The sequence below is a fragment of the Neomonachus schauinslandi genome, chromosome 10, assembly GCF_002201575.2.
Source record: "Neomonachus schauinslandi chromosome 10, ASM220157v2, whole genome shotgun sequence".
NCBI classification, from domain to species: domain Eukaryota; kingdom Metazoa; phylum Chordata; class Mammalia; order Carnivora; family Phocidae; genus Neomonachus; species Neomonachus schauinslandi.
The window spans coordinates 102,002,271-102,022,175 of NC_058412.1; positions in this window are offsets into that span (position 1 = coordinate 102,002,271).

Consider the following 19,905-nt stretch of genomic DNA (forward strand, 5'->3'; position numbering starts at 1 on the left):
TGAAACAGTAATAAAAAATCTCCCAACAAACAAGGGCCCACGGCCAGATGGCTTCGCAGGGGAATTCTACCAAACATTTCAAGAAGAATTAATACCTACTCTTCTGAAACTGTTCCAAAAAATAGAAATGGAAGGAAAACTTCCAAACTCATTTTATGAGGCCACCATTACCTTGATCCCCAAACCAGACAAAGACCCCATCAAAAAGGAGAATTACAGACCAATATCCTTGATGAACATGGATGCAAAAATTCTCACCAAAATACTAGCCAATAGGATCCAACAGTACATTAAAAGGATTATTCACCACGACCAAGTGGGATTTATCCCTAGGCTGCAAGGTTGGTTCAACATCCAGATCATGAATGTGATATGATACATTAATAAAAGAAAGAACAAGAATCATATGATCCTCTCAATAGATGCCAACAAAGCATCTGACAAAGTACAGCATCCTTTCTTGATCAAAACTCTTCAGAGTATAGGGATCGAGGGTACATACCTCAATATCATAAAAACCATCTATGAAAAACCTACAGCGAATATCATTCTCAATGGGGAAAAACTGAGAGCTTTCCCCCTAAGGTCAGGAACGCGGCAGGGATGTCCACTATCACCACTGCTATTCAACATAGTATTGGAAGTCCTAGCCACAGCAATCAGACAACAAAAAGAAATCAAAGGCATCCAAATCGGCAAAGAAGAAGTCAAACTCTCACTCTTTGCAGATGATATGATACTTTATGTGGAAAACCCAAAAGACTCCACCCCAAAACTGCTAGAACTCATACAGGAATTCAGTAAAGTGGCAGGATATAAAATCAATGCACAGAAGTCAGTGGCATTCCTATACAGGGAGAGATAAAAGAGCAATTAAGGAGTCGATCCCATTTACAATTGCACCCAAAACCATAAGATACCTAGGAATAAATCTAACCAAAGAGACAAAGAATCTTTACTCAGAAAACTATAAAATACTCATGAAAGAAATTGAGGAAGACACAAAAAAATGGAAAACCGTTCCATGCTCATGGATTGGAAGAACAAATATTGTGAAGATGTCAATGCTACCTAGAGCACTCTACACATTCAATGCAATCCCCATCAAAATACCATCCACTTTTTTCAAAGAAATGGAACAAATAATCCTGAAATTTGTATGGAACCAGAAAAGACCCCGCATAGCCAGAGGAATGTTGAAAAAGAAAAGCAAACCCGGCGGCATAACAATTCCGGACTTCCGGCTCTACTACAAAGCTGTCATCGTCAAGACAGCATGGTACTGGCACAAAAACAGACACATAGATCAATGGAACAGAAGAGAGAACCCAGAAATGGACCCTCAACTCTATGGTCAACTCATCTTTGACAAAGCAGGAAAGAATGTCCAATGGAACAAAGCCAGTCTCTTCAAAAAATGGTGTTGGGAAAATTGGATAGCCACATGCAGAAGAATGAAACTGGACCATTTCCTTACACCACACACAAAAATAGACTCCAAATGGTTGAAAGACCTCAATGTGAGACAGGAGTCCATCAAAATCCTAAAGGAGAACACAGGCAGCAACCTCTTTGACCTCAGCCGAAGCAACTTCTTCCTAGAAACATCGCCAAAGGCAAGGGAAGCAAGGGCAAAAATGAACCATTGGGACTTCATCAAGATAAAAAGCTTTTGCAAAGCAAAGGAAACAGTCAACAAAACCAAAAGACAACCAACAGAATGGGAGAAGATATTTGCAAATCACATATCAGATAAAGGGCTAGTATCCAAAATCTATAAAGAACTCATCAAACTCAACACCCAAAGAACAAAGAATCCAACCAAGAAATGGGCAGAAGACATGAACAGACATTTTTCCAAAGAAGACATCCAAATGGCCAACAGACACATGAAAAAGTGCTCAATATCGCTCGGCATCAGGGAAATCCAAATCAAAACCTCAATGAGATACCACCTCACACCAGTCAGAATGGCTAAAATTAAGTCAGGAAACGACAGATGTTGGCGGGGATGCAGAGAGAGGGGAACCCTCCTACCCTGTTGGTGGAAATGCAGGCTGGTGCAGCCACTCTGGAAAACAGTATGGAGGTTCCTCAAAAAGTTGAAAATAGAGCTACCATATGATCCAGCAATTGCACTACTGGGTATTTACCCCAAAGATACAAAAGTAGGGATCCGAAGGGGTACGTGCACCCCGATGTTTATAGCAGCAATGTCCACAATAGCCAAACTGTGGAAAGAGCCAAGATGTCCATCGACAGATGAATGGATAAAGAAGAAGTGGTATATATATACAATGGAATATTATGCAGCCATCAAAAGGAATGAAATCTTGCCATTTTCAACGACGTGGATGGAACTGGAGGGTATTATGTTGAGTGAAATAAGTCAAACAGAGAAAGACATGTATCATATGATCTCACGGATATGAGGAATTCTTAATCTCAGGAAACAAACTGAGGGTTGCTGGAGTGGGGGGTGGGGTGGGAGGGATGGGGTGACTGGGTGATAGACACCTGGGAGGGTATGTGCTCTGGTAAGCACTGTGAATTGTGCAAGACTGTTGAATCTCAGATCTGTACCTCTGAAACAAATAATGCAATATATGTTAAGAAAAAAAAAAGAAGAAGAAGAAGGTAGCAGGAGGGGAAGAATGAATCGGGGGAAATCGGAGGGGTAGACGAACCATGAGAGACGATGGACTCTGAAAAACAAACAGGGTTCTAGAGGCGAGGGGGGTGGGAGGATGGGTTAGCCTGGTGGTGAGTATTGAGGAAGGCACATTCTGCATGGAGCACTGGGTGTTATGCACAAACAATGAATCATGGAACCCTTCATCTAAAACTAATGATGTAATGTATGGGGATTAACATAAGAATAAAAAAAAAGTTCACAACTTTCAAAAATAAAAGTGTTTCTAATGCTTATTAAAACAACTACATAATTTTTAATAGGAAAACATTTGTTCCAACTTTGTGAAGCACTGAGACATTTAACAAGTCTAGTATTGGGTCTTATAATAAGCATGCACCCATTAATAGGTAGCTGTTATTATTATTATTATTAGCAATTGTGTAGCCTGAGAGTGGGGAATCAGGCTCTGGTTGTGGATTTGGAGTAGGAGCAGGGCACGTCAAACATAGGTACAAAGCATTTGTTAAGACAGGGACTTGAGTATAAGGAGTTTGAGAGAAACCCAGAATGGAAAATGAAACAAAGATTTAGGCTCGGTCTCATGAACTTTTGGGACTTCATCAAGATAGAAAGCTTCTGCACAACAAGGGAAACAGTCAATAAAACCAAGAGGCAACCCACAGAATGGGAGAAGATATTTGCAAATGACAGATATTTGCAAATGACAGATATTTGCAAATGACAAATCTATAAAGAACTTCTCAAACTCAAACTCAACACCCAAAAAACAAATAATTCAGTCAAAAAATGGGCAGAAGACATGAACAGACACTTCTCCAAAGAAGACATACAAATGGCTAACAGACACATGAAAAAATGTTCAACATTACTAGCCATCTGGGAAATTCACATCAAAACCACAATGAGATACCACCTTATACCTATTAGAATGGCAAAAATTAACAAGGCAGGAAACAACAAATGTTGCCAAAGATGTGGATAAAGGGGAACCCTCTTACACTGGGGAATGCAAGCTGGTACAGCCACTCTGGAAAACAGTATGGAGGTTCCTCAAAAAGTTAAAAATAGAGCTACCCTATGACCCAACAATTGCACTACTAGGTATTTACCCCCAAAGATACAGATATAGTGAAAAGAAGGGACACATGCACCCCAATGTTCATAGCAGCAATGTTCACAATAGCCAAACTGTGGAAGGAGCTGAGGTGCCCTTCAACAGATGAATGGATAAAGAAGATGTGGTCCATATATACAATGGAATATTACTCAGCCATCAGAAAGGATGAATACCCACCCTTTGCACTGACATGAATGGAACTGGAGGGGATTATGCTAAGTGAAATAAGTCAAGCAGAAAAAGACAATTATCATATGGTTTCACTCATATGTGGAACATAAAGAATAGCATGAAGGACATTAGGAGAAGAAGGGAAAAATGAAGGGGGTAATCAGAGGGGGAGAAAAATCATGAGAGACTATGGACTCTGTGAAACAAACTGAGGGTTTCAGAGGGGAGGGGGGTTAGGGGATGGGGTAGCCGGGTGATGGGTATTAAGGGGGGCACATGTTGTGATGAGCACTGGGTGTTATACGCAACTAATGAATCACTGAACACTATATCAAAAACTAATGATGTACTATATGGTGGCTAACTGAACATAAAACAAAACAGAGAGAAGCCTACTTTCTCGAAATAAGTAATACGGCTGCATCTTCCAAGATACTGAAATCTTAAGAACAAGATTGGTTCTGGCTCTTGAGTAGAACTTAACCTAAAGATAGGGTGCAGAAGACATTATCCAAAGAGAAAGAAGAAATACAGCCAGGAGAACAAGTAGATGATTACATTCACATCGATGGGGAAGAGAAAAAAAACTATCAACAAAACGGCCTGACCGTGTTGTAACCAAATAATATCAACTTTGAGAGGTTAACCAAAGCGGATGGAATCAGTATTAGAATGTGAGCCTCACAGTACAGAGCTCTGTTCTCCAAATCAAGCCACCTCACTAAGCTTCATCTGCCTGTGTTTAACGGCATGAACACGAAAGTTTTAAGCAAGGTTTGTCCTTGGCATATGTGTTAAACAAGGAAAAAGAATCTGAGACCCAAACAATAATCATTACCAAATCAATTTCTCTATTGACTAGATATCACATATCCAACAAAATAGATGTTTTAAAATAACCCTTAAGGTTTTGTGTTACTTTCTATTAAAATGCCAGTGCAATTACATCTCAAATAAATACAAACATGCTGAAGAGCTCCCATCACCTTACATGCAGCATAAAGTAGCATCCAACTAGAAGATGATGCCTTAGAAGGGAATAAAACTACACAAAATCATAACAACTCGAATACCATTCTGAGACAGGAATGTATCTGTAGGTAAAGAGGACTTTAAGACCGTATTCATCAGAAAGGAAAAAAAGGTCAGCATTACATGGAATAAAAAGTGACCTTTCCATGGAGACTCCTGAACCTAATTTATCTTGCTTTACTAAGACAGGAAACGCACTACAATGTTCAGGATGGGGCAAAATGACAATTTAATGATTATGGAACATCTTTCACTTTCCATGGTAAGTGAACAATCTCAACATCAAAGGCAGAGCTGGTAGCCTTTTGGAAAATGGAATGCCGTTTTGCTTTCCTTTTCACTTTTTACTACATCAATGAACTTTAACATCTTCTCTGGCTTTATTTTTCCATTTTCATTTAGCTTTGACACAAAACAGACCTGACTTTAAGTGTGCTATGCAAAGTAACAATTTATGTTGGAAACTATAAATGGATGGGACAGGACCACTTTTGTATCTGTTACATTTTAATGACTTTAAATATATCCAGCTGAACAAAGCTCAGACCTTCACTATTACAGGTGAGGGTAGCTTGACATGACAGACATCTTATTTCGCCAACCCCCTCATAAAGAGAAATATACAAACTGCTATCTCTAAGACACACCATTCTCCCAACTCACTAATTCTTCTATTCTTCTATCATGCTATTAAGCACTATCAATTTTTAGAGCTGTTTTTATATCAACAGTTCTTTATGTTTTTCCCCAGGCATCATTTGCTAATTTTAGGGAGGGAAAAAAGCCCTAATACTGGACTCAGAGAAGAAATTCATTTAAGATAATTATGAATTTCCATTATCTTTGCTTTTCTAATATTGAGCACCACCACCAACAACAAATCTTATTTAAAGAAAAACTCTCATACAATGGAATTTTTGGGTTAATAAGCTTTTCTCTAGATGAAAGGCTTGGCTATAACTTGCTACCAACAATCCTGATAAGTAGAGTGCATATGGCACACTTGTATTAATGAATTAAGGCAATGAGGTGAAATTTGGGGGAGGGGACACTGTTCTGTTGTTTTACCAAAATTAACCTCAAACCTGCACAGGTTTTACAAATACTTGCATTGTAGACAATGAAATTTTGCCTAAGGGTGAAACCAAAGTACAATAGAATACTGTGAATTCATGAGGCAAGCATGGTAATTGCCTTTTTACAGATGTTCAAGTCCCAGGTTTAAGCCCTCAACTTGTCCCATCTCCTACTCCATCTCCTTCTGTTGATCCCTGAAATTAGCAACTATCAAAAATTAGGAGGGAAGATGACTGTTTCCCCAGATTCTAGAAAAAAGATGGCAGATTTCCTCCCCACTTCCTTTAACCCTATATATTATGAAATCGGCATCCACATTTAAGTGAGAAAAAAGACCTCTTATCTTGCTTATTTTCCTTTTTGGAATTATGAGCCATTTTATGTTGAGATGTTAAAGTGATGTGGAAGTATCATCACTTGGCACTTTCTTTTGGGATTAGAATGCCTTTACTTTAGGAAGCTCTTTTGACTCATTTCCTAAGAGCAGCAAGAAAGAGGAAATGGGGAGCTGGCTACTTAACTGGTGTTCTAGGATTTTAGAGAAAGGAAAATAATGAGTACTCCAGGATTTTCTTCTATACTGTCCAAGACAGCCTGCTAGAGTTGAAAAGTAAATAGAAATTTGAACATGGTGTATCAATCAGCTTTTGCTGTGACAATGCTACCTAACAAACATCTCAGTGTCTTATATCCAACAGTAATTCATGCTCACAGATATTCAGGTAAGCTGTGGTTCAGAAGAAGTTATCTAGGCTTCTCTGGGCCAGGCTAGACTCCCAGTTTTAGATCAGGTTCAGGTTTGCTCCACATGTCTTCCTTCCAGGACCCAGGCAGAAGGAACAATGACCACCTGAGGCAAGATCTTTTCATGGCAAAGACCAGAGCTCCAAGAGAGCTAACGGAAGCTTATCAAGCTTCTTAAAGCCTCAGTTTGGAACTACACACTACCACTTCTGATCGCATCCCATTTGCCAAGTCATGAGGCCAAACCCAAACTCAGTAGAGAAAAAAACACTCTACCCTATTGGAGAATCCATGAAAAGGGCTGGAGGAGAGAAAGAATTATGAACAAATAATACAGTCTAGTATGCTTGACTTTGGGGCTCCATTTCTACTTCTCATGGCATTCTGTTTCTGATATTCATAGATGGGGTCCAGAAGGTCATAGGAACCTGCAGGAATTTTTCATGGAATCTGTATATTTATGTAACTTCTTTATTCTCTAAGACATCCTTTATTGCTCTTCCTCAAAAGAGATAAGGAACCTCAACTTTAGACACAACTAGCTTTAAGGCTGAATGCATATGGTAAGCTGAAAAATCTACTCCCCAACAATACACCAGCATGGTAATTGCCTGTTTTACAGGAAACTTACTAGTCCTTGGAACCTATAAATATTACCTTATTTGGAAAAAGGATCTTTGCAGATGTGATTAAGTTGAAGATTTTAAGATGGAGATTGTACCCTAGATTATCCAGGTGGGCCCTTAATGCAATCACATGTGTTCTTATAAGAGAGAGGCAGACAAACACAGAGGAGGTAGCAATGTGAAGACAGAGGCAGAGATTAGAGTGATGTGGCCACAATCCAAGAAATGCCAGCAGCCACCAGAAGCTGAAAGAGGCAGGGGACAGATTCTCCCCTAGAGCCTCTGAAGAAAGCACAGCCCTGCAGACATATTGATTTTGGTCCAGGAAAACTGATTTTGTTCTTCTGGTCTTCAGAACTGTGAGAAAATAAATTTCTGTTAAGCCACCAAGTTTGTGGTAATTTATTACAATAATCATAGGAAACTAATACAATGCCTTCCTTCAATTTTTGCCTTCTTTAAAGAAATTCTAATGTTGAAGGATGTAATATTCAGGTAAATTAAATTTCCAAGAAAGGGGGAAAACAGAAATAATGCCCTAAAGTTCACAGTTTGATCACAGGCCAATAGTTAATGAGCTGTGAAAATCTCTATTTCATTCTGGGCAAGTTTTTACATCTCTACATTATATTCTAAACTAACAAGTCCCTTGTTAGAATTACCAGCAAGGAAACCCAAGAGAGGATCAGAGATTTAAAAAAAATGAGGATGTAGAGAAAAGGGAACCCTTGTGCACTTTTGGTGGGAATGTAAATTGGTGCAACCACTATGGAAAACAGTATGGAGGTTCCTCAAAAAATTAAAAATAGAAATACCTTATAACCCAGTAATTCCACTGCTGGGTATAACCCAAAGAAAATGAAAACACTAATTCGAAAAGATACATGCACCCCTAATGTTTACTGCAGCATTCTTTACAATAGCCAAGATATGGAAGCAACCGTGTCTACTGATAGATGAATGGGTAAAGAGGATGTGATATCTCCCCCTCTCTCCCTCTCTCTCTCTTTCTCTCTCCCCTGCCACATGCAGAATTTTACTTAGCCATAAGAAAGAATGAAATCTTGCCATTAGTGACAATATGGATGGACCAAAGGGTATTACACTAAATGAAATAAGTCAGACAGAGAAGGACAAATACCATATGAGGAATCTAAAAAACAAAACAAATGAACAACAAAAAAAGCAGAAACACACTCATAAATACAGAGAACAAACTGCCAGAGGGGAGGTAGGTGAAGGGATGGGCAAAAAAGGTGAAGGACATTAAGAGGTACAAACTTCCAGTTATAAAATAAATAAGTTACAGGGATGAAAAGTACAGCACAGGGAATATAGTCAAGAATATTGTAATAAATTTGTATGGTGACATGGTAACTACACTCATGGTGGTGAGCTTGTATAATGTACAGAATTGTTGAAGCACTATGTCATACACCTGAAACTAATATAACATTGTGTGTCAACCATACTTCAATTTTTAAAAACAGGAAAAAATTTGACCATCCCATGATGAGATGCCACTTAAACCTAGAATGGTCAATTACAAATACTGATGATATCAAGAATTGACAAGCATGTGGAACAACTGAAACCCTCAGAGATTATCTGTGAACAACCACTCTGGAAAACAATTTGGGAGTTACTTACAAAGTTGAACATAACCAAGCAATTCTACCCCCTACGTATTTACTCAAGAGAAATCAAAACATATGTCCACAAAAAGAATTGTAAATAAAAGTTCATAGAATCTTAATTTACAATATCCCGAAACTGGGAACAACAAATATCCATTAGATATGTTTACATAATAGAATACTACACAGTGATGCAAAGGAACTAAATACTGATATGCAGAACAAAACAGGTGAATTCTTTTCCTGAAGGATTCTCAAAGCATCCCATGGTTTCCACTTCGGAGGAAAAGTTAAACTGGAGTATAAGTTTGGATATTTACATTATCTTGAGTGAAAGAAGTGAAACGTAAAAGTGAATATATTCTATGATTTCATTTGTGTGAAATTCTAAGACAGACAAAGTTAATCTATGGTGATAGAAATCAGATCAGTGGTTGCCTAGGGCAGGGGTTAGGAATGACTGCAAAGAGACAAAAGGAACTTTCCGGACTGATAAAATTACTATATTTCCTAATTGATAGGACACTTGTATACATTAGCCTAACTCATCAAACTCTACACTTAATATCTGGCATTTTATTGTATGTAAATTATACTTCAATAAAGTGATTGTTAAGTACCTTTCTGAAAATACTAACACTAATATGAGTGTTAGTATTCAAATGAGTTTGAAAGCAAAGCTCTCAGATTTTATCAGCTGGATTTGATTAAAGAATCCTATTCTTCATCCTAATAAAAAGCTCAATATGACTGGCAGGGAGAGAATAAACAAGTAAGTCACAGGTATCTTAGAGTTCCATAGCATTTTGGGTCCACACTGGCTCCAGGACTGGCCCCTATAAGGACAGCTACATGTGGTAAAGCAGAGAGTAGAGCAGAGTGACTGAGCGTGGGCAGGGACCTGAGGCTCCAGCTTCGGACCTCACCACCAGCCTCAGCCAGCAATGCTGTCATTATGCCACTTTCCCTAGTGTGGAATGCCTTTGAAGACATTTCCTGCAAAGCTTTCAAGTTCCAAAGAGAAAAACAGTTTTAATACTGAGCCAGTGCTTGCTCGCCAGTATATAATTGTATTGCCTTCTTTTCCTGAAGGATTTGCAAGGTCTCCCATGGTTTCTTCTTTCAAAGGAAATGTTAGTCTGAGGCATAAGTTTGGATGTTTACATTGGTTTTTACAGTGTTGTTTGACTATTTCAGATATAATTAACCACCTTCATCTTCATCCTGAAATACTTCAGAAACTGTTTTATAACTAATTAGAGGTCTCTCTGTTAGGCCATTATCCCTTTAAAATAGCTCATTTGATTCCTAAAGCTTCAATTAATTTGATTATATTTTGCATACTTTCCTAATGTCTAGTTCTCCAATGGGATCAACTGTTCTTTTCATCTAATGCTCTTTTGGGGGAGTTTTAAATTTCTACTCTTTGCTTTAAGGAGAAAAGAAGTTCTGTAAGTTACCAGCCAACAATATAAACTACTTGATAAGTTGACTGTGCATTTCAAAAACCCTTGCACATACTTCAGATAGAGGCAGACTACTAGAACCCTAATAGACACATGGAATTGATCATTAAAAGGGCCGTCGTCAAAGCTTTCCATAAATTTGACATGGAAATTACACACACAGGTATTTGTTGCTCCATGCTTTCTCCTCCTCAATCACACTAAGTCACATATCAATTTGATATTTTAGGAAGTGAACCCTCCAATCCTTATTTATAGTGCAGTAGACAAGCTGTGGAACAACTATGACAACAGTGGTTAAGACAGCCTTCTTCTGAATTCTGTTCTTTGCAGTTGTAAATCAGAGTTTACATAGAGAAGACAATTAAGAGAAGCCATAATTAAGAATGCCCTAGGAGAAATTTCCAGAAAGAAATAAAAGAAAAAAAAAATAGAAAACCAAAACACTGTTTTGAAGCAACCATGCAAAAGGAAACATCAAAAAAGGCAGTTAGACAATTTATTCAGAAAATCAAGAGGGAAAGTCTGTTCCAGAAGGCTTTCAGGTTATAAGTCTAAGATTAGAGACAATCACATTTTTTTCATATACACAAAGTGAAGAGATAGATATTTAATATACTTCACAGTAGCTCTACTATCATCCTTCCCCTGGAGAAAAGAAAGCCCAGACTAAAATTGCAGCTAATATTTTATGTGTGTTTATTTTATATCTGTCATGTTATTCCCAGTGCAAACTACCACCAGTGAAAACCAAAAGCAAATGGCAAATAAAATAGAGCTACTCCTCCCAAAGTTTACAATGTCTTAATTTTTTCTTTAAGATTTTATTTATTCACTTGAGAGAGAGACAGAGACAGAGAGAGCACAAGCAGGGGGAGAGGCAGAGGGAGAGGGAGAAGCAGACTCCCTACTGAGCTGGGAGCCCGACATGGGGTTCGATCCCAGGACCTGGAGATCATGACCTGAGCCGAAGGCAGAGGCCCAACCATCGGAGCCACCCAGGTTCCCCCAATGCTTAATTATTAAGACTGGAAAAGGCAATCTCTTTTATTAGAGAAGTTGAAAAAGGCAATCTCTTTTATTAGAGAAGTTGATCCCAGACCTCTTTCAGTCTTACTTGTTAAAACATAGATTGCTGGGCCCAGTATTCAATAGGTTTGCCTATCTAAGAAGTTCCTAAGCAATGCTGATGCTGCAGGTCCAGGGACCACAACACTTTGAAGAGCACTGTGATAGAGGTTAATGACACCTCTTTCCCCAATACTAATTTTTCCATCCCTACCTTTACCCTAACTCTTTTCCCAGACATGGCAATATGCCCTTTGTTGTAAGGATAATCAGGCAATAACACCCCCCCCCCCATTTTGAGACACAGATGAATTACTGAATATAGGGTTGGGGGCTGCCATTGCTGGAACCCTCCAGCTCTACAGGAAACATCCTTGACCTTTGGAGACAGGTTGCAAATCTGTGAAAAGGAAACCTACCAACCTCCACCAATCTCTACACCTTCAGATGATGTAAAGCATACCACCCAAGAAAGAAAAAAAACCTGGAATGTGCCACTGCAGTGGAATTCTGAACATCACTGAGAAAATTTACAAGAAGATGGAAATAATCTAACGAACTCAAAGATAAAATTCTAGTTGGCTCTATGCCAGAAAAAATAACCTGTTACAATTAAAAGCAAATTAAATCAAACTGTCTGGGCTTAATTGAGGTGACTCTGAAAGTTCCTTTTCAACAAACATGGTGCTTTCAGCCTGTGAGAATGAAACTGTCCAGTCTCTTGAAACTAAGTGAAACCCCCGCCCCTTCTGTCCTTCAAGCAAGAGGGTATAAAGCTTCCTCTGAATGGCATTAAGGCAGAAGGATATTACAAAGTAGGGAGGCCAATTCCAAGGAATTCTAAATGTCATCCAACTCATAAATAAGGAAATATCTATTTGTAGCCAACCAATATTGAATATTCTTTGGTAGTTATGAGGGTTGGTTGCATGAAAATGCTGCAGAACCAGCAGCATACAGGTGATTACAAAACCTGGTGGTGACATCCTTCTAATACACATGCAAACACAATTGTTAAGTAATGTGTGAGAAAGTCAACTTAGGACAATTGGGAAAACAGTTTCCAAGAAAATCTAAGCAGACCTGAAACATCTATGCAGATAATCAATACCTATCATCCAAAGATCCCCATTGTTTTTCCTCACATTTCATTTCTCTTCACTGCTTTCAAGTCCTCCATCATTTTAATCCAATGACATCTGTGCAAAGGAAGGGGAGAATCAGAGAAAATAAAAGATGGGGAAGAGGAAGATAAAGCTCAATGACCCCTGGAATCAACATTGAGACCAGATCTCCCTCAAGGCTTCCATTCATGCCTACCCCCTGGATTCTGAGAACATGCATGAACAGGCAGACAAACATTAGGGGCCATAAATAAGCTAATACAACTTTCTGGAGAAAATGGAGGGGGCTGAGAGAAAGCTATGTGTCTTCAAATCAGAGAAGCAAATTAACACAACTGTTCTGCCAATGCTTGCTTTCCTGCTGGCTGTCAGAAGCTGTACCTCAGGCCTGAACTTGCCTGGACAAGGGTGGCTCTTGGTGGCTCAGCCTGTGTCCAGAGGATTTGTCTATTAGTCACAAATTTGGTCTCCATGCGTGTCTGAGAAAGAGCCATGATTCATCTTGACAACTGTCAGTACATTTCCTCAAATGGGAACAGGGAGAGATGAGCAACCTGGTGCCGGAAAAGAACACAAAAGAGCTAATGCCACTTCCCATAACACTTTCAAGGTTTGAACCAGAAGAGTTTATGTGGCAAGAACATTGGGGCAGGAGCAGCCCAGCAGAAAATGGCCATGTCAGCACACTTTCAAAGTCCTGCCATTCAGATACAAGAACAAACAACATTAGCTCGGAAGGCCTGGAACATATTCCCATGAATAAAATGTTATGTTTCTCCATATTATTCTTTCTTCTCCAAACAGCTCTCACTTCATGTTTCAAACAAATTTATTTTTGTTTCATAATTAATTTCATAATTCTGCACACCCAACTCCAATATTATACTTAGAAAAAAATGTATACCTATGACCCACAAATTCCACACTTAGGAATATTCCCAAGAGAACTGTAACATATGTTCACTAGAAGATAGGCAACAGAATGTTCAGAGCAGCATTATTCCTAATAGCCCTGAAGTGGAAACTGCCCAAATGTACATCACCAGTGTAAAGGATAAGTCATGTATATTTATGTAATGGACTACTATACAGCAGTGAGAATGATATAGATGAATCTCATCAACATAATGTTGAGCAAAAGAAGCCAGACCCTAAAGAGTAATACTGTATGATTCATTTATATAAAGACAAAAATAAACAAAATCAAACTATGTTATTAGATATTAGAAGACACATTACACTTGATCAAGGAGGGAGCAAGAGGAAAAGTTCTAGGATGTTGGAAAAGGACTGTCTCTTGAGCTGAGTGTTGGTTGCATGTGTGTTCAGTTTATAAAATGCATCAAGCTATCTGCTTATGATATCTTCACTTTTCTGAATGTGAATCTCACTTCAATAAAAAACTAACATACACACACACACACACACACACACAAATAAACACCAAAAATACCTACTAGGTCATCACTGTCAAGATCTGTAAACTTTAGAATATGAACATAGTGAGCAGTGCAAATAAAAAATACTGTAAGAATTCACCACTTAGATCAGCCTGTCCCAATTGTCATATCAGTATAATAGAGCAAATTGCCATGTAGCATAAAGGATTAGTCCCCTGCATTATTGTCCTTAAGTGTCTGACACCAGTGAAGATGCATCTGATCACACAAATTCAGGATGTGATGCATAAGACATACCCATGAAATGAGGGACAGACTATACAATATAGAATGCCTTTCTCCCAAGATTTCCCAAGAAAAATAAAATACATTTCTCATCGTCTCTCTTTCTTCTATCCTTAGATCCCATTTCAAAGATAAAGTATAATCAGAGGAGACATCCTACCAGTAGAAAACTCATTTTGCCTAGATACATAACAAATGGGTCAACTGAAACCCATAAATCATTGCTTAAGCCTTAGCCAAAGTTGATCAGAAATCTTTTCCCAAGAAGGAAATATTTCTTCTCTTAAAAGTGCAGCATCCTCTGGATAACAATAGAACTCCATAACTGAACATTTGTATTAGAATATGTTTCTGAAGAGATGGCTAATGGAGTTGCTAAAAGGCTTATAACTCATCTAATAAGGAGTTCCAGAACCAGTGAATCGCATACATTTTTCTAAGTTCATATGACTAAAAACCACTTAAAAATTGAAACCTATCCTTTTAAGCAAAGTGAAAGATTTTCATTTTAAACATGTTAAATGGAAAAACCTCTAAATCATTTCATAATCAACATTCAACTGTAAAGACTACCTGGATATGGGCACTAAGACATTAAGGACTTTTTTAGTTCAAAGTGTGGTTCTTAGAGTTGGATGGGGAAGTTTGGTGGGGGAAACATCTTAAAGTTCTTTAATATTTTAGCTCTTGATCAAGGCAAAACAAATGTAAATCATATATACAGAGTCCATGTCAGTGAGTACTGCCTTCCAATACTGCCCAGTTATTGTCCTAAGAAATAGCTAAAGGGGCACCTGGGTGGCTCAGTCAGCTAAACATGCGACTCTTGATTTCAGCTCAGGTTATGATCTCAGGGTTGTAAGATCGAGCCCCACGTTGGGCTCCACATTGGGCATGGAGCCTGCTTAAGATTCTCTCTGTCTGCCCTCCCCCTCTAAAAAAGAAGGAAAAAAAAGAAATAGCTACAAAGGAACTTAAGAGAATGTCAACTCCAACTTTTTTGTTTTCTAGATGAAATGGGAACTAATTGGCTGAATAACTTACCTAAGATCACTCAGTAAAGAGTGGCAGGGCAGGAACCTCCAGAGCTGAGTCTCCCAACCTCCAGTTAGTCTCAACTCCACTGCAGGACACTGTCTCACCTGTGAGCCTCTGAACTACTTCAATAGACCAGTAATCTATGGCAGGTGGTCCCTTCAGATTCCACTCAGGAAAACTGAGAATAATACTGCCAGAACTGGACAGAGGGAGAACAACTACACCCCCATCCAGCAAACCAATGTACATCTTAGAAGCACAGACCTCTTTATTTACTGAAGATGGATATTTCAGGAATGTAGCAAAGAACTGGTTTTCAAAAATCAAAACAGAGTTTAATATTTTTTTAAATTTCCACTTCTCAGCTTGGGATTCTGATGTTGTATGTGTATATGAGTATCTTGAAAGATAGAAAACATATGCAAATATGAGTAAAATGGTATAACCCAGAATATATAACCACACAGCAGGACACCTCAGCTAACTATAGTTGTGAGCATGTTTCTCATGTTCTTTTCTCCTCCTGACACATGTCCAACAAGCAACCCAGCTTCCTTACTCAAGGGGAAAGGCCCATTGGCAAGTGGCACTCAAACACAGAGGTCCAAAAGAAGATCCCACACTCTGGAAAGTGTGTTAGAGACATTTCACAACAAGATCAAGTGACTTTCTCCTCCAGAGTTTATCAAGACTGATAATAAAGCAAATGCAGTCTATGTCTGTGACTCTCTCTCTCTCTCTCTCACTCACAAACACACACATTGCAGAGTGAGAGAGAGAAGGACTTCTTTGTGTGTCCTGTTTTATATGCTTTAATTATTTGGCCTTAGAGTAAGGAGCCAGAATTCTGTGATTATTTTTTAAATGAACAAAAATCCACTCTTATTCCAAAATCACTGCTGCCAGTAAATAACACGTCACACAATTACAAACTCAACATGTTCCTCTAATGTTCTCAATTCTACCAAGATGGACACATCACTGCTACTTAGAAATCTCCCTGTCTTTAGGTTTAAGCCAATTTAATTTGATAATATTACAGTAAAACAGCAGATGCTAAGAGTTACAATAGAGAAAGTATAGTTAGCATTCATAACTTTTATTTTTAGTTAGCATTGTTCTCACAAGGGTTATTGTTCAGAAGCAAGTCTCCTGACTCATTTCACAAAACATATTACAGGAAATTATTTTAAAGTTTCCTAAAGTTTATTTTATCAATTACCTATTGCTATAATGACTTAAAGGAATTACTGTTTATTTAGCTTTGATTCTGCACGTTGGCAATTTAGGCTGGGTTTTGCTGGATCCTGCTTCTTATCTTGGCTGGGCTTCATCATGGTCTGTGATCCCTGTGGGTCATCTAGGTAGCTCCAAGTCTGGGAGTGTTGGCTGGCTGTTGGCTGAGGCAATGGGGGTGATTAGCCCATGGGTCTCTCTCATTCTCCAGTGAATTAGCTGAATAGAATCAATGCAAGGCTTCTTAAGGCCAAGACTCTGAAGTGGCATTTCGTCTGTTCCTCTGCTTTCTATTGGTTGAAGCAAACCACAAGGCCAGCCAGAGTCAAGAGCTAGGGAAAGAGATGATACCTCTTGAAGGGAGGAGCTGCAAAGGTCTCATTTCCCAGACTGTAGATATAGGGGAGCTATTAATTGAGGCCAACAATACTATCTTTCACACTTTAGTCTCAATGTATTTTCATCAATAAATTATATCCAGTTACTTAAATAGCCTTGGAAATAGGATCCTAATATATATATATATATATATTTATATATTTATATATTTATATTTATATATTATTTATACTGAATATATATATTTATACTGAATATTATAATATATATTTATACTGAAATAAAAACTGCTTTTCCTAAAAGCATTACATTAGCAGACCCTGAGATTGCTAGAGGTGGAAAAGCTTTGCAAATTCTGTTTTATCTTCAGAGTTTCTAGTAGAGAGCACTTAGTAGTCACTACATAAATTTCTACTGAAAGTTTTTATGTGAAACAAGTGGCAGACTCCTCTAAGCTAAACTCATATTCTGTTTTCATATTCATATTCTATTTTCCACTTGTATCTTCCTAGCAGGTCTTCTAATCTAAATATATGTATTAATAGTTTGTGATTAGAAGCTAATCTGTTTTATCAATGTTATTAAATGTATTACATTAAATGAGTGCATTATACATAGACAAATCTTATGGTTTTTCTGTTGTGGTTTTTTTTTTTGGCTCTATCAATGTCCCTGTGTTTTGACACTAATGTCAGGCTCCCTCTCTACTCTTCCATCATCCCTAAGTATTTCCAACAAAGCCTATAACACAGTGGCTGCACATTGCAATTACCTGGAAGCTTTAAAAATACTGATGCTGGACCTCACCCCTGACTTTCTGATTTGGTTGGTCTGCAATGCAGCCTGAGAATTGGTATTTTTAAGGCTCCCAGGTGACTGCAATGTGCAGCCAAAGTCATGAACCACTGGTTTCACAGGTCTTCACACATTACTTAGGAAATACTTTTATGCTACCACTACCATCTCCAACCCTTTGTCACACACTCTAGTATCACACTTCTCCTTTCCTTCCTGGAAATTATCAGCGCTGACAGTTGGGATCTTGTATTTATGTCTTTATTTGGCTGTTTCCCAGGAAACACTTCTGGTTTTGCTCTGCATGGTAACACCTCCGAGTATAATGGTAGCTAGCACACAGTAGGCATTCAAAAATCACTTGTTGCAGTATAATCACTTGTTGCATTATAATGACTCTAATGCACCGAGAGCACCCAATCTGTGAATTATAGCTTAAAATTATAGACATAGGACAGGGGTTCTTAAACTTTAGCCCGAATCAGAATCACCTAAAGGGCTTATTAACACACAACTTGCTGGACCTCACCCCCAGAGTTTCTGATTCAGTAGTTCTGGGAATAGACCTAAAAATTTGCATTTCTAACAAGTTCCCAGTTGATGCTGCTGCTATTAGTCACAGGATCATGGCCCACAGACTTTTGTCAAGAGGCAGCAAAGCACAGTGACAAAAAGTATGGCCTGTAACATGAGACTGCCTGGTTCAAGCCCCAGCTCTGCTACTGATTAACTATAAGACAATGGGAAAGATACTTAACCTCCTAAGTGCCTCAGCTTCTTCATCTGTAAAATGGAAAAAAATATATCAGAACTTATCTCCTCAGCTTGTTACAAGGATTAAATGAGTTCATATTTATAAAATGCTTGGAAAAGGACTAGACAGGTAGGAGGCACTGCGTAACTTAAATATATTCACACATTATGCTTTTAATGGAGGCATATTGATAATATTCCTGCAAACTAACTTAAAATGTTAGCTCTACATTTGAAAATTAAAACAAACCACACACGGGATGCCTGGGTGGCTCAGTCAGTTAAGCGTCTGCCTTGGGCTCAGGTCATGATCTCAGGGTCCTGGGACTGAGTCCTGCATCGGGCTCCTTGCTCAGGGGGGAGCCCGCTTCTCCCTCTGCCTGCTGCTCCCCTGCTTGTGCTCTCTCTGACAAATAAATACAATCTTAAAAAAAAAAAAAAACCACACACACACACACATAAAGAGTCACTACGGTATCCCAATCTCAAAGCATGATACATCAGATTAATAATCATCATAATAAATACCATTAAGTGATTGTCCAGTCTGTGCTAATGCTTTAGAAGTATATCTTATTTTATCTTTCCAAATATGAAGTGTTTTTGGACTCAATTAACATATAAAGAAACTGAGGCTCAGCAAGGTAATGACATTTGAGTAACTGAGCCAGCAAATTCTAGAATTAAGGCACTAAGAATTTTTCTAAAAAAAAAAAAGAAAAAACAAAAAAGAATTTCTCTTTAAGTGAACAACAAGAAAGAGTTAGATGATGTATAATTCAAGACTCTCAATAATAAGAAAATCCTTTAATTGGCTAACTCATGTGTCTAAAAATTCCAAGATATACTGTTTAAACTACAGCTGGATCTAGGGGTTCAAATGATATATTTATTCTGGATTCATGTTCTTTTTCATATTCTATTGCTCTTTCTTCCTCCTCCTCTTCTTCTACTTCCTTTTCTCTTGGGCTCTTGTCTCTTTGTGTTAGCCTCACTCTCAACTCTACAAGGTGACCCCCATCAGATCAAAGCTAATACCATCTTCATTGGGAACAGTCCCACAGAGTTTTCCTCTTCACAGTTCAAGTAAAAGTTCTGGAATTGAATCTCACTGAGCTAAGCTGAATCATATGCCTGTCACAAACCAATCACTGTTGCTGAGGGTACAGAACATGCTAATTCATCTGGCCTGGGATATATGTCTACCTTTAGTGCTACAAAAGTATCCCTCTCAACTGGACCAAAAGATGGATATTGAAGAAGTTTGATTCTCCAAAGTAAAATCAAAGAATTGTTAGCAAAAGAAGGAAAACAGACGCTGATTTCTGAATCAACTATTCC